Source organism: Chiloscyllium plagiosum, unplaced genomic scaffold, assembly GCF_037043375.1.
Source record: "Chiloscyllium plagiosum isolate Xiang-an unplaced genomic scaffold, Cpla_swu_hap1 HiC_scaffold_39, whole genome shotgun sequence".
Taxonomy (NCBI): Eukaryota; Metazoa; Chordata; class Chondrichthyes; order Orectolobiformes; family Hemiscylliidae; genus Chiloscyllium; species Chiloscyllium plagiosum.
The window spans coordinates 64,492,461-64,503,213 of record NW_028270177.1 but is presented as its reverse complement, the minus strand read 5'-3'; the positions used below and the strand labels follow the sequence as shown (position 1 = coordinate 64,503,213).

At 44.6% G+C, this 10,753-nt stretch overlaps 1 long non-coding RNA gene across 1 annotated transcript; it reads left to right on the top strand.

Annotated features, from left to right (window-relative positions):
• The first annotated feature begins 2,630 nt into the window (after positions 1–2,630).
• Positions 2,631–9,782, top strand: LOC148138742 (uncharacterized). The gene is made up of 3 exons (XR_015753745.1): positions 2,631–2,714; positions 5,862–5,948; positions 9,675–9,782. It is a non-coding gene; the product is annotated as an uncharacterized LOC148138742 (long non-coding RNA).
• The last annotated feature ends 971 nt before the right edge of the window (positions 9,783–10,753 follow it).

Here is a 10,753-nt window from a genome sequence, read left to right as displayed (position 1 = left end):
GCTTATAATTTCACAAAAATACTATTGAGAACTTTAAACATATGGCCAGAGATGGAGATATTAGGTCAGGTGACCAAAAGCATTGCCAAAAAACAGGTTTTGAGAGATGTCTTAAATGTGGAAAGCAGACCTGTGAGGTTTTGGCTACGAATTTAAGACCATGCTGCTTCAGCAACTGTAGAAACAGCCACACAGGTGAAGTAATGCATTAACAAATGGTTGGGAGTCTCGCAGAAAATGGGTTGTCGAGGTCTCAAAGTGTGTGTGGTGCAGGGAGCTGGGGATGATCACAGCCAGGAATTAAATCAAGTGTGAGAATTTTAAATTGAGGGATATTGGCCAGGTGCTGGCAGGTGAGACTAGATTGGGTTGGGGTATCTGGTCGGCATGGACGGCTTGGACCGAAGGGTCTGTTTATTTGCTGTACATCTCTATGGCTGCATGCTGTTCATTTTAGTTAGGAGCCTTTTGATGAATCAACAAGCAGAGATTTAGACTTTCTTGAGATTACAGGGAGGTTGAACGTGGGAAGCTGGCCCTGAGTGTGTTTGGAAAATGAAAGTATGAGCTGAGACAAGGGTGGAATCAGCTAGAAATAGTGGTCTTGGCGTGGGACTGAGTTATCACACTCACCTCACCTCTGGGATTCAGCTGGTTGCCAGATTGTGAATCAGGGCGGTAACACAATCGGGAGCTGAGTGGCCCTGATGGAGCCTAAAATGAGTATCGCTGAGCTGGCTGTTGCTGAACAGCTGCTGCTTGGTAGCCCTGTTGATGACATCTTCCATCACTTTACTGCTGATCGAGTGTGGACTGATCGAGGGAAATTGTCTGGGTTGGATTGCCCTGTGTTGTTGTGTTAAACATCCCTGGGCAATGTTCCACATTGTCGGTAGATGTCAGTGCTGGACCGGTACGTGGCTTGGTGAGTGGCAAGTTCTGGAGCACAAGCCATCAGTATTATTGCCAGAATGTTGGCAGGGCCCGTAGCCTTTGCACTACTTAACCATTTCTTGATGTTGTTCAAACTGAATCGATCTGGTTTAAAACTCACATCTGTGATGTTAGGAACCATTGGAGAAGGCTGAGATGAGCATCCCACTTTCCACTTCTGGCTGAAGACTGCTGCAAATGCTGTCATCTTATCTGGTGCATGGATGTGTGAGGCTCCTCCATCAGTAAGGGTGGGGATTTCTGTGATGCTTCCTCCAGTGAGTTGTTTAATTGTCCATCACCGTTCACAACTGGGTGTGGCAGAACTGCAGAGCTCCGATCTGTTCCATTGGATGTAGGATCACTTAGCTCTGTTACTTGCTGCTGATGCTGTTTGATATGCAGGTCGTTCTGTTTGATAGCTTCACCAGGTTTGTACTTCATTTTAAGGTATGTCTGGTGCTGCTCATGGCATGCCCTCCTTTCCTGTCCGTTGTGATGGGTGAGTGCGGGATGTACAAACCCATGAGATTACAGATTGTACTGGAGTACAGTTCTGCTGCTGTTGATGTCCCACAGTGCCTCAGAGATACCCAGTTTGAGATCCTACATCTCTTCGAAGTCTGTCCCATTTAGAACTGTGATAATGCCACTCAACACGATGGAAGTTTTTCTCAACTTTGAGGCAAGACTTTGTCTCCGAAAGGAATGTGTGATGATCGCTCTTACTGATACTGTCATGGCCAGATGTATCTGCCGCTGCTCAATTCAAAACAATGAGATCAAGTATGATTTTCCCTCTTGTTGGTTCCCTCACCACCCGCTGCAGACTCAGTTGAGCAGCTATGTCCTTTAGGACCTGACCAGCTCAGTCAGTAATTCTGTTGCAGAGCGAGTCTCGATTGTGGATATTGAAATCCTGTACCCAGAGTACGTTTGACACCATTTTACTTCCTCAGTGCTTCCTCCAAATGTTGTTCAACATGAAGTAGAACTGATCCATCAGCCAAGGGAGTACGGTACGTGGTCATCAGCAGGAGCCATGAGACTTCCTGGTCTCCGGAGCCAATGCTGTATACTCCCAGGGCAAATCCTCCCTGTCTGTACACCACTGTGCCACCACCTCTGCCTGGTCTGTCCTGCTGGTGGGACAGGACATATCCAGAGATTTCAGGAGAAAGTGAAGACTGCAGATGCTGGAGATCAGAGTCAAGAGTCTGGTGCAGGAAAAGCACAGCAGGTCAGGCTGATGTAGGGCTTAGGCTCGAAACGTCGATTCTCCTGCTCCTCGGATACTGCCTGACTGTTGTGCTTTTCCAGCACCACACTCTCGACATCTAGATATGGTGATGTTGGTGTCCGGTCATTGTTTCTAAGGGATGATTCCGTAAGTATGAGTGTGTCAGGCTCTTCCTTGATTGGTCTGTGAGACAGCTCTCCACATTTTGGCACCAAAAACCATATGTTTGTGAGTGGGACGTTACAGCATTGAGAGGGCTGATTCTGTGGTTGTAATTTCTGGTCCCTTGTTACTTGCCAACTGGTCCATCCAGTTTCATTCCTTTGTTGAGACTTTGGAGTGATTAATACAGTGAGTAGCTGGCTGGGCCGCTGTCAGGTTGGCAGGATTTGTCTCGCCATTGACAATGGTTTCATGGAGATCAGGAGATTCCTAATACTTTTTTTTCTTGAATTCAGATTCCACCATCTGCCAAGATGGGATTCGAACCAGGACTTCAGTCTTTTTTTAAAATATTCTGGATAAAAGCTAAATACATCAGGTTTGTTCACCCTTTTTAAATATCACTAACAATGGTTTTGTTTCTTTGTGAAACACTGTCCACCATCCTGTCTCCTCCATCCTCCCCTCCAACAACGAGTGAGGAGCACATGGAGTTTCTCTGTCACGAAGACTGAGATAATCCGATCTGCTGCTTCCATCCCTCTCACTAGCCCACTGAGCCAAACTGCCTCACATGGTGTTCCTGGTTTTTGTCCTAAACCTACATCTTTCTCCAGTCTCTTGTCAAGCCTTATCAGAGCTCACCTTGACCCTTTACCCTAATCTCGCTAAACTCACTTTCCAACTCTCTTTCCTCCGCTGCCGCCTCATCACCCCCCTCGCCAATTCATAGATATTGTTCCTTGTAATGTCTGTTGGTCTTTTCTGGTTATGTCCTTCTCTCCCATTCTGTGAAAAATTAATATTTGACCTCACCGTTGTTGGAAAATTCTGCTCCATCTCCACTCTCCCTTTCCTTTCTGAATTCTTTGCATTTGGTGTCCCTCAACGATCTATCCTTGGTCTCTCCTCTATCTCACGTACATAGTGCCAGGAGGTGATATCATCCAAAAACACTGTGTTAGGTTTGACATGTACACTGACGATGCCCAGCTCTCCCTCCCCATCATCCCTCTCCATTACTCCACTGTTACTCAGTTATCAAACTGCTTCTCACATTCCCACTACTCGATTAGCTGCAGTTTCCTCCAATGAAACATTGTCACGGTTAAACCCATTGCCTTACCTTTACCTTTCTGCTGAGCCCCTCCCTCCAACTGGGAACTCTCTGAGGCAGAACAACACTCTTCACAATATTGCTGTTATATCTGACCCCAAGGTGACCTTCTGATCAGACATCCACACAATCACAACACCAGGAATTCCAATCTCTTAAATGTTGCTTTTCTCCACCTTACCCCAGCTCCATTGCCACTGAAACCCCTTACCCGCGTCTGTGTCGCCTTAAACTTGAATCCAAAACAGAACCCTTGATTCCGTAACTCAGAATCTAGTTTCAGACTCTCCTCTCAGTATTTATTCTCAGACACATCCTCTCTGTATTTATCCTGTCAAACCCCTTAAGAATCCCATCTGTCTCAATGAGATCACCTCTCTTTCTCCAAAATCCAGTGAGTAGAGTCCCAACCTTTCCAGCCTTTATTTAAAAGATAATCCCTCCAAACCAGGGATCACCTCACTGAATCTTCCCTGAAATTCCTCCAATAAAGTGACACATTTCCTTATTTAAAGGGACCAAAACTGGTCTCACCAGACATGGTGGTCTCACCAGCACTTCCACACGTTACTCTCAGGTATATACTCGAAACTCTCATACTGAAAACCTTTGAAACAAAACATTCGATTCCCTTCCTGATTCCCTGTTGTAACTGTGTGGTAGCTTTCTGTGTTTCCTGAACAATTAACACTGGTCCCTTTGTTGTGCAGCTTTCTATAGTTTCCACCATTTAAATAATACTTTGTTCTTTTATTATCTCCTCCAAAATGAGCAACATCCCATTTTCCCAAGTTACACCCCGTCTGGCAACTTGTTGCCCCCTTCTCCTGAGCATCTCTCTCTTTTCATAATCCTCTTAGACCTTTACAGTTATACCTTTTCTAGGAGATATCCCCCCCCCCCCCCCCCCCTTCCCATTCTTCCAAACATTTACTGGGAGCACTGGGCAGTGGGAAGCAGACAGAGTTGCTATCTTTATAGGGATATGCTTTGGAGTTATTGAGAGGATCTTTCTCCCCATTGGTCAGGGTGGAGACAACTTGCCCATCGTTAGGCATTAGCCTTTCACACCCATGTCTTATTGATGAGGCAGAGCGACAGCACGGAATGAAAGAAAAGAAAGTAATTCTAGATCCCCATATCTCACTGACGCTTGGATCATTTTCTCCAATGTGTCAATGAACTGCTGTGTTCAGTCACATGAGATCTCAAGTTGGAATGTCCCAGAAACCCACAGATTTCCCCCTGAGTTGACTGCTGTTGTCCTCAAGGGTAATATGTACAGTAATCCTGGGCCACGAGGAGGGGATGGTGTGGGTTTCGAACTTGAACTGAGAGTGACAGATTTTAGAAACTTGTATTACAGGATATTACAGGTGGAAATCTCAGTAAATATTCTGCTAAACTCTGATTGAATTACTCAGTATATATCAGGACCTGGGTATTCGCATTGTGTGTGTGAGTATTGTGTTCCAGATCAATCCCATTTGCTGCTTAAAAATTCTCCTTTGAATCATCGCATTCTCTCAAAAGGTCTCCCCAAACCTTCAATGTGTCATGTAATCCTTTTATGGTGGCCTGATGAGTGTAAGGTTTATTATTCAAATGTGTAATCTTTGTACAAGGATGTCTCAGAAAGGGAGCAGAATATTCTTAAAGGGGAGAATAACCATTTTGAGGGGAAGCTGTTGTTTATTGGTATCAATGACATAGGAAGAGAAGAGTTCACATTGTTGGATCACTGGAATCTCTTGTGGGGTGGAATTGACTTCCATCAGAAGGATGGATTGTACTGGCACTGGAAGGGAACAGTTGCTAGTGCTATTCAGGAGGCATTAAACCAGTGAAGGAATGTGGGTAAACCCAGAGAGAGAATGAGGGAAGAGCTAAGTCTGACGCTGGCACAGTTCAGACGTCAAACAGTCAAGGCAGACAAGAGCAAGGCACAGTATGTGCAGTTACACTGCATTTATTTCAATACAGGAGGCCCGATAGGTCGGGCAGAGGAGCTCAGGGTATGGTTTTGAATTTCGCACTGGGATATTATAGCAATTACAGAGGCATGACTTAATGATGGATAGGACCAGCAGCTTAATGTTCCAGTGTATAGATGCTATAGCAAAGATAGGGGCAACAGAGCAGGGGGAGTGGTATTTTTGATTAGGGATAACATTACAGCTGGGCTTCAAGAGGGTATTCCTCGGAGTACATCCAGGCAGGTTATACAGGTGGAACTGAGAAATAAGAAAGGGATGATACTATTGACCCCCCCCCCCCCCCCCCCCACCATCACCACACTTCCCCAATAGTCAGCAGGGAGTTGCAAAGCAAATTTACTAAGAGATGACTTCTCTGTAAGAATAGTATGGTTGTGTACATGACTTGATCTTCTTTGTTATTCATTCACAGGATGAGGGTGTCACTGGCTGGGCCCAAAGGGCAGTAAAGCGTCAACCACATTGCTGTGGGTCTGGAGTCACATGTCGGCCAGACCAGGTAAGGATGACAGATTCCTTCCCTGAAGGATTTTAGCGAATCTGATGAGGTTTTTTTTTTTGCAATAATCAACAATGGATTCATGGTCTTTAACAGATTCTTAATTCCAAATTTTTATTGAATCCCGTGACGGGATCCAAACCCTGGGCCCCACAACGTTATCTGGGTGTCCGGATTATCCATCTAGTGATAATCTAACTAGGCCATTTGGCAGGGTGAGTGACTGAGGTATCCGGGGGCAGCACATCAGCACCAAAGATCCCATGGTCTCTGCGGAAGATAGAAAGGGCTGGGGAGGGAGAAATATCCCTGGTGGTGGGGTCTGACTGTAACTAGCGGACATAGCAGAGGTTAATGGAGATTAGTGGGTGGCAATGAGGACCGGGAGATTATATTCTTATTGTGGTTGGAGGGGTGGGCGGAAGGCGGAGGTACAGGAAGTGGAGGATATGCGTTGGAGTGCATTGTTGATCAAGTGGGAGGGAAATGCGGTCCTTGAAAGAGGAAACCTTTCTGGGATGTCCTGGAGTGGAACTGCTTCTCCTGGGAGCAGATATGGCAGAGGCGGAGGAATTGGGAGTACAGGATCACGTTTGTACAGGAATATACTCGAGGGTAATCAGGAGAGCAAAAAGGGGACATGACATATCTCTAGGAAATAGTTTAAGGAGAATCCAAAGAGATTCTACAAATACATTAAGGATAAAATAATAACCAGACACAGAATAAGACCCCTTAAAGATCAACAAGGCCATCTATGGAACAACAGGAGGTGGGAGAAATACTATGCTATTCTATTCTAGAGAGTTTGGAGAAATAAATAGTGATAACTTGAAAAGTGTCTATATTACAGAGGAGGAAGTACTGGATGTCTTAAACAGTAGCAAGGTGGATAAATCCCTGGGACCTGATCAGGTGTATCCCAGAAATTTGTGGAAAGCTAGGAAGGTGATGGCAGTGCCCCTCCCTGAGGTATTTATTTCATTGTTTGTGACAGGTGAGGTGCTGGAAGATGGGTGCCATTATTTAAAAAAGGTGGTAAGGAAAGGCCAGGGAACTAGAGAACAGTCCACCTAACTTCAGTGGTAGGTAAGTTGTTGGAAGGGATTCTGAGGGATAGGATTTACATGTATTTGGAAAGATGAGGATTGATTAGGGATAGTTAATGTGGCTTTGTGTGTGGGAAATTCTCTCTCTCTAACTTGATTGAGTTTTTTTGAAGATGTGACAAAGATGACTGATGAAGGCAGACTATGGACGTTGTCTATATGGACACTGAACGATGTTCCACAAAGCAGACTGGTTAGCAAGGTTAGGTAACATGAAATGTTGGGAGAACTAGCCATTTGGATACAAAACTGGCTTGAAGGTAGGAGGCAGAGGGTGGTGATGGAGGGTTGCTTTGCGAACTGGAGGCCTGTGAGCAGCATTGTCCTGCAGGAATGGATATTGGGTCCTTAAATAAATGACTTGGATGTGAATCTATGAGATATGGTCAGAGGGTTTACAGAAGACACCAAAATTGGAGGTGTAGTCGACAATGAAGAAGGTGAGTTCAGAATGCAACAGTATCTTGACCAGATGGGCCATTGGAGCGAGGAATGGCAGACTGGGTTCAATTTAGACAAATGTAAGCTGTTGGATTTTGGAAAGGAAACTCAGAGCAGGATTTGTACACTTAATGGTAAAGTCCTTGGGAATGTTGCTGAACATAGAGACCATGGAGTGCAGGTTCATTGTTCCTTGAAAGTAGAGTCGCAGGTAGGCAGACTAGTGAAGGTGGGGTTTGGTATGTTTATATTTAGTGATCAATTCATTGACTACAGAAGCTGGGACGTCAAATTGTGGTTGGACAGGACATTGATTAAGCCATTTCAGGAATTCTGTTTTAAGTTCGAAATTCCCTGTTCTGGAAAGGATGTTGTGAATCTTGAAAGAGTTCAGACAAGATTTACAAAGACTTTGCTAGGGTTGGAGGATTTGGACTACAGGGAGAGGCTGAATAGGCCAGGGTTAATTTCCCTGGAGAGTCAAAGACTGAGAGGTGACTTGATGGAGATTTATAAAATCATAAGGGGCATGGATAAGGTAAACAGCCAGGGTCTTTCCCCCCCCCCCCCAGTTAGGTGGGTTCAAAACAAGATCACATGGGCTTAAGTTGGGAGGGCAAAGATTAAAAACGGATCTAAGGGGCAAAGTTTTCAAGCTGTGTGTGGTGTATGTGTGGAATGAGCTGCCAGATGAAGAAGTGGAGGCTGATACAATTACAACATTTGAAAGGCATCCGATTGGGTACATGAATAGGAAGAGTTTCCAATGATACAGACCAATAGCTGGCAAATGGGGCTCCATTTGTTGAGGATTCCTAGTTGGCATGGACAAATTGGACCAAAGGTCTGTTTCTGTGCTGTACATCTCTATGACACTAATAAATGAAAATAAGATGTGTTCCTCTTTTGTGGAGAGCTAGCAGAAGCACAGATAATTGTCCTTGGAGCTGAGAAGGTTAAGCAGTGATTTTGACCAGATGCAAATTTGTTTCTAGGATATTTAATTTTCAGAGAGAGGGGAATTGTTAACAACGTCACAATTTTAGTAACTATTTTCAGGTAATTGGCAAATAATATGTGAATATGTGGACATTATTTTATTCAGTAAGTTCTGAGCATCTGGAACAGTTTGAATGACAGCTGGACACAGACTCAGCAGTTATTCATAAACAGATTTGGAATTTTACTTTTTAAGGGAAGATTTGGGGGGCATTGGCAAATGGGAAGGGAATTGGGACAGATTTGCAGCATCTCCAGAGGGAGAGGGTACATCCCAAATGGGCTGAATAGCCCCCAGCCCCTGTGCTCTGTGATACTGCCCCATTGAGTGTGAATGTTGAAGCTCATCCCAGGGCAGAGAGAGGGAGGATCCCACCACTCACCTCACAATGGGCCCCGATGATTGATGTCAGCGCAGGCCAGTAGGGGGCAGAGGGCAGTACTTGAGGACCAGGCCATACCAGTTTGTCTTCCAACCAATCGGAGTGAATGAGGGCATCCTCAAGGCTGGAACTAAAGAAAGGCACATATCGCAGAGATTTGAGAAACTGGAGGACATGAGATAGGGAGCGTTCTGTGGCTGGTGAGGAATTATATAAATAAGGAAGAGTTGTGAGGCTGGATGAGGTGGCAGTGATCGGGAGAGTTGAGGATGGAGGAATTTAGAGTTAGTGAGGATTAGAGTCATAATGTTATACAGCAAGGAAACAGGCCCTGTGGTCCAACCAGTCCATGCCAACCATAATTCCAAACTGAACTAATTGTACTTGCCTCCGCTTAGTCCACATCCATCCAAATATTTCCTAATTATGTACTAAGCTGAATGTCTTTTAAATATTGTAATTGTATTCACAGCTACCACTTCCTCTGGAAGTTCATTTCACACGTATACATTTTAAAAAAAAATCCTAATGTCTTTTCTGAAACCTTTCTCATTTCTTCTCAAAATGAATGCACCCGCGTTTTGAATCCCCCTCTCCCCCGGCTTTTCACCTTATCTACACTCTTTCTGATTTTATAAACCTCTAATAAGGTCACCCCTCAACCTCGTGCACGCCAGTGAAAAAAATCCAGCCTATCCAGCCTCTCCTTAGAACACAATCCCTCCATTCATGGCAACATGCAGGTAAATCTCTCCTGAACCTGCTCCAATTTAATAATATCCTTCCTATAACAGCGCAACTGGAACTGGACAGAGTATTCCAGAAGAGGCCTCCCCAACGTCCTGTACATCCTCAACATAACGTCCCAACTCCTGTACTCAAAGGTCTGAACAATGAAGGTAAGTGTGCTAAGCACCTTCTTAACTACCCTGTCTACATGTAACACACATTTCAAAGACATGAACCCCTTGGTCTCTTTGTTCCCATATCACTGCTCAAGGCGGTACTTTTATTGAGTGTAAGTCCTACCCTCGTTTGTTTTGTCAGGATGTTATATTTTGCATTTATTCCAATCCAAAAAAATTTTGAGTATAAAGGCAGTAGGAGTATAATTAAGAGGGAAATCAGGAGGCAAAAAAGGGACGTGAGATAGCTTTGGCAAATAGGGTTAAGGATAATCCGAAGGGCTTTTGTAAATACATGAGGAACAAAAGGCTAACTAGGGAGAAAATAGAGACCCTCAAAGATCAGCAAGGCAGCCATTGTGTGGAGCTGCAGGCGATGGGCGAGTTAGGAAACAAGTATTTTGCATCAGTGTTTACTGTGAAGAAGTACATGGGAGATATAGAATGTGGGGAAATAAATGGTGACATCTTGAAAAAATGTCCATATTACAGAGGAAGAGGAGGTGCTCAATGAGTGGCTAAGGAGCTGGTGCAGGGGAAAAGGAGTCACGTTTTTTGGATCGTTGTGATCTCCTCTGGAATAGAGTTGACCTGCGTAAGAAGGATGGATTGTACCTGAATTGGAAGGTGTCTAATGTCTAGGCAGGGAGACTTGCTGGTGATACTCGGGAGGCATTAAACCAGTGAGGGAGTGGGTGTAAACCCAAGAAGATAGTGAGGACAGAGATATGTCTGAGGCTGGTACAGTTCAGAAGTCAAATAATCAAGGGCAAGGCACAGAATGAAGTCGGACTGAGCAGTTGCACTGTATTTGCTTCAATAGAAGAGGCCTGACAGGGAAGGCAGAGGAGCTCAGGGTATGGTTTTGAACATGGCACTGGGAAATTATAGCAATTACAGAGGCATCACTCAGGGATGGATAGGACTGGCAGCTTAATGTTCCAGGGTATAGATGCTATAAGAAGAAT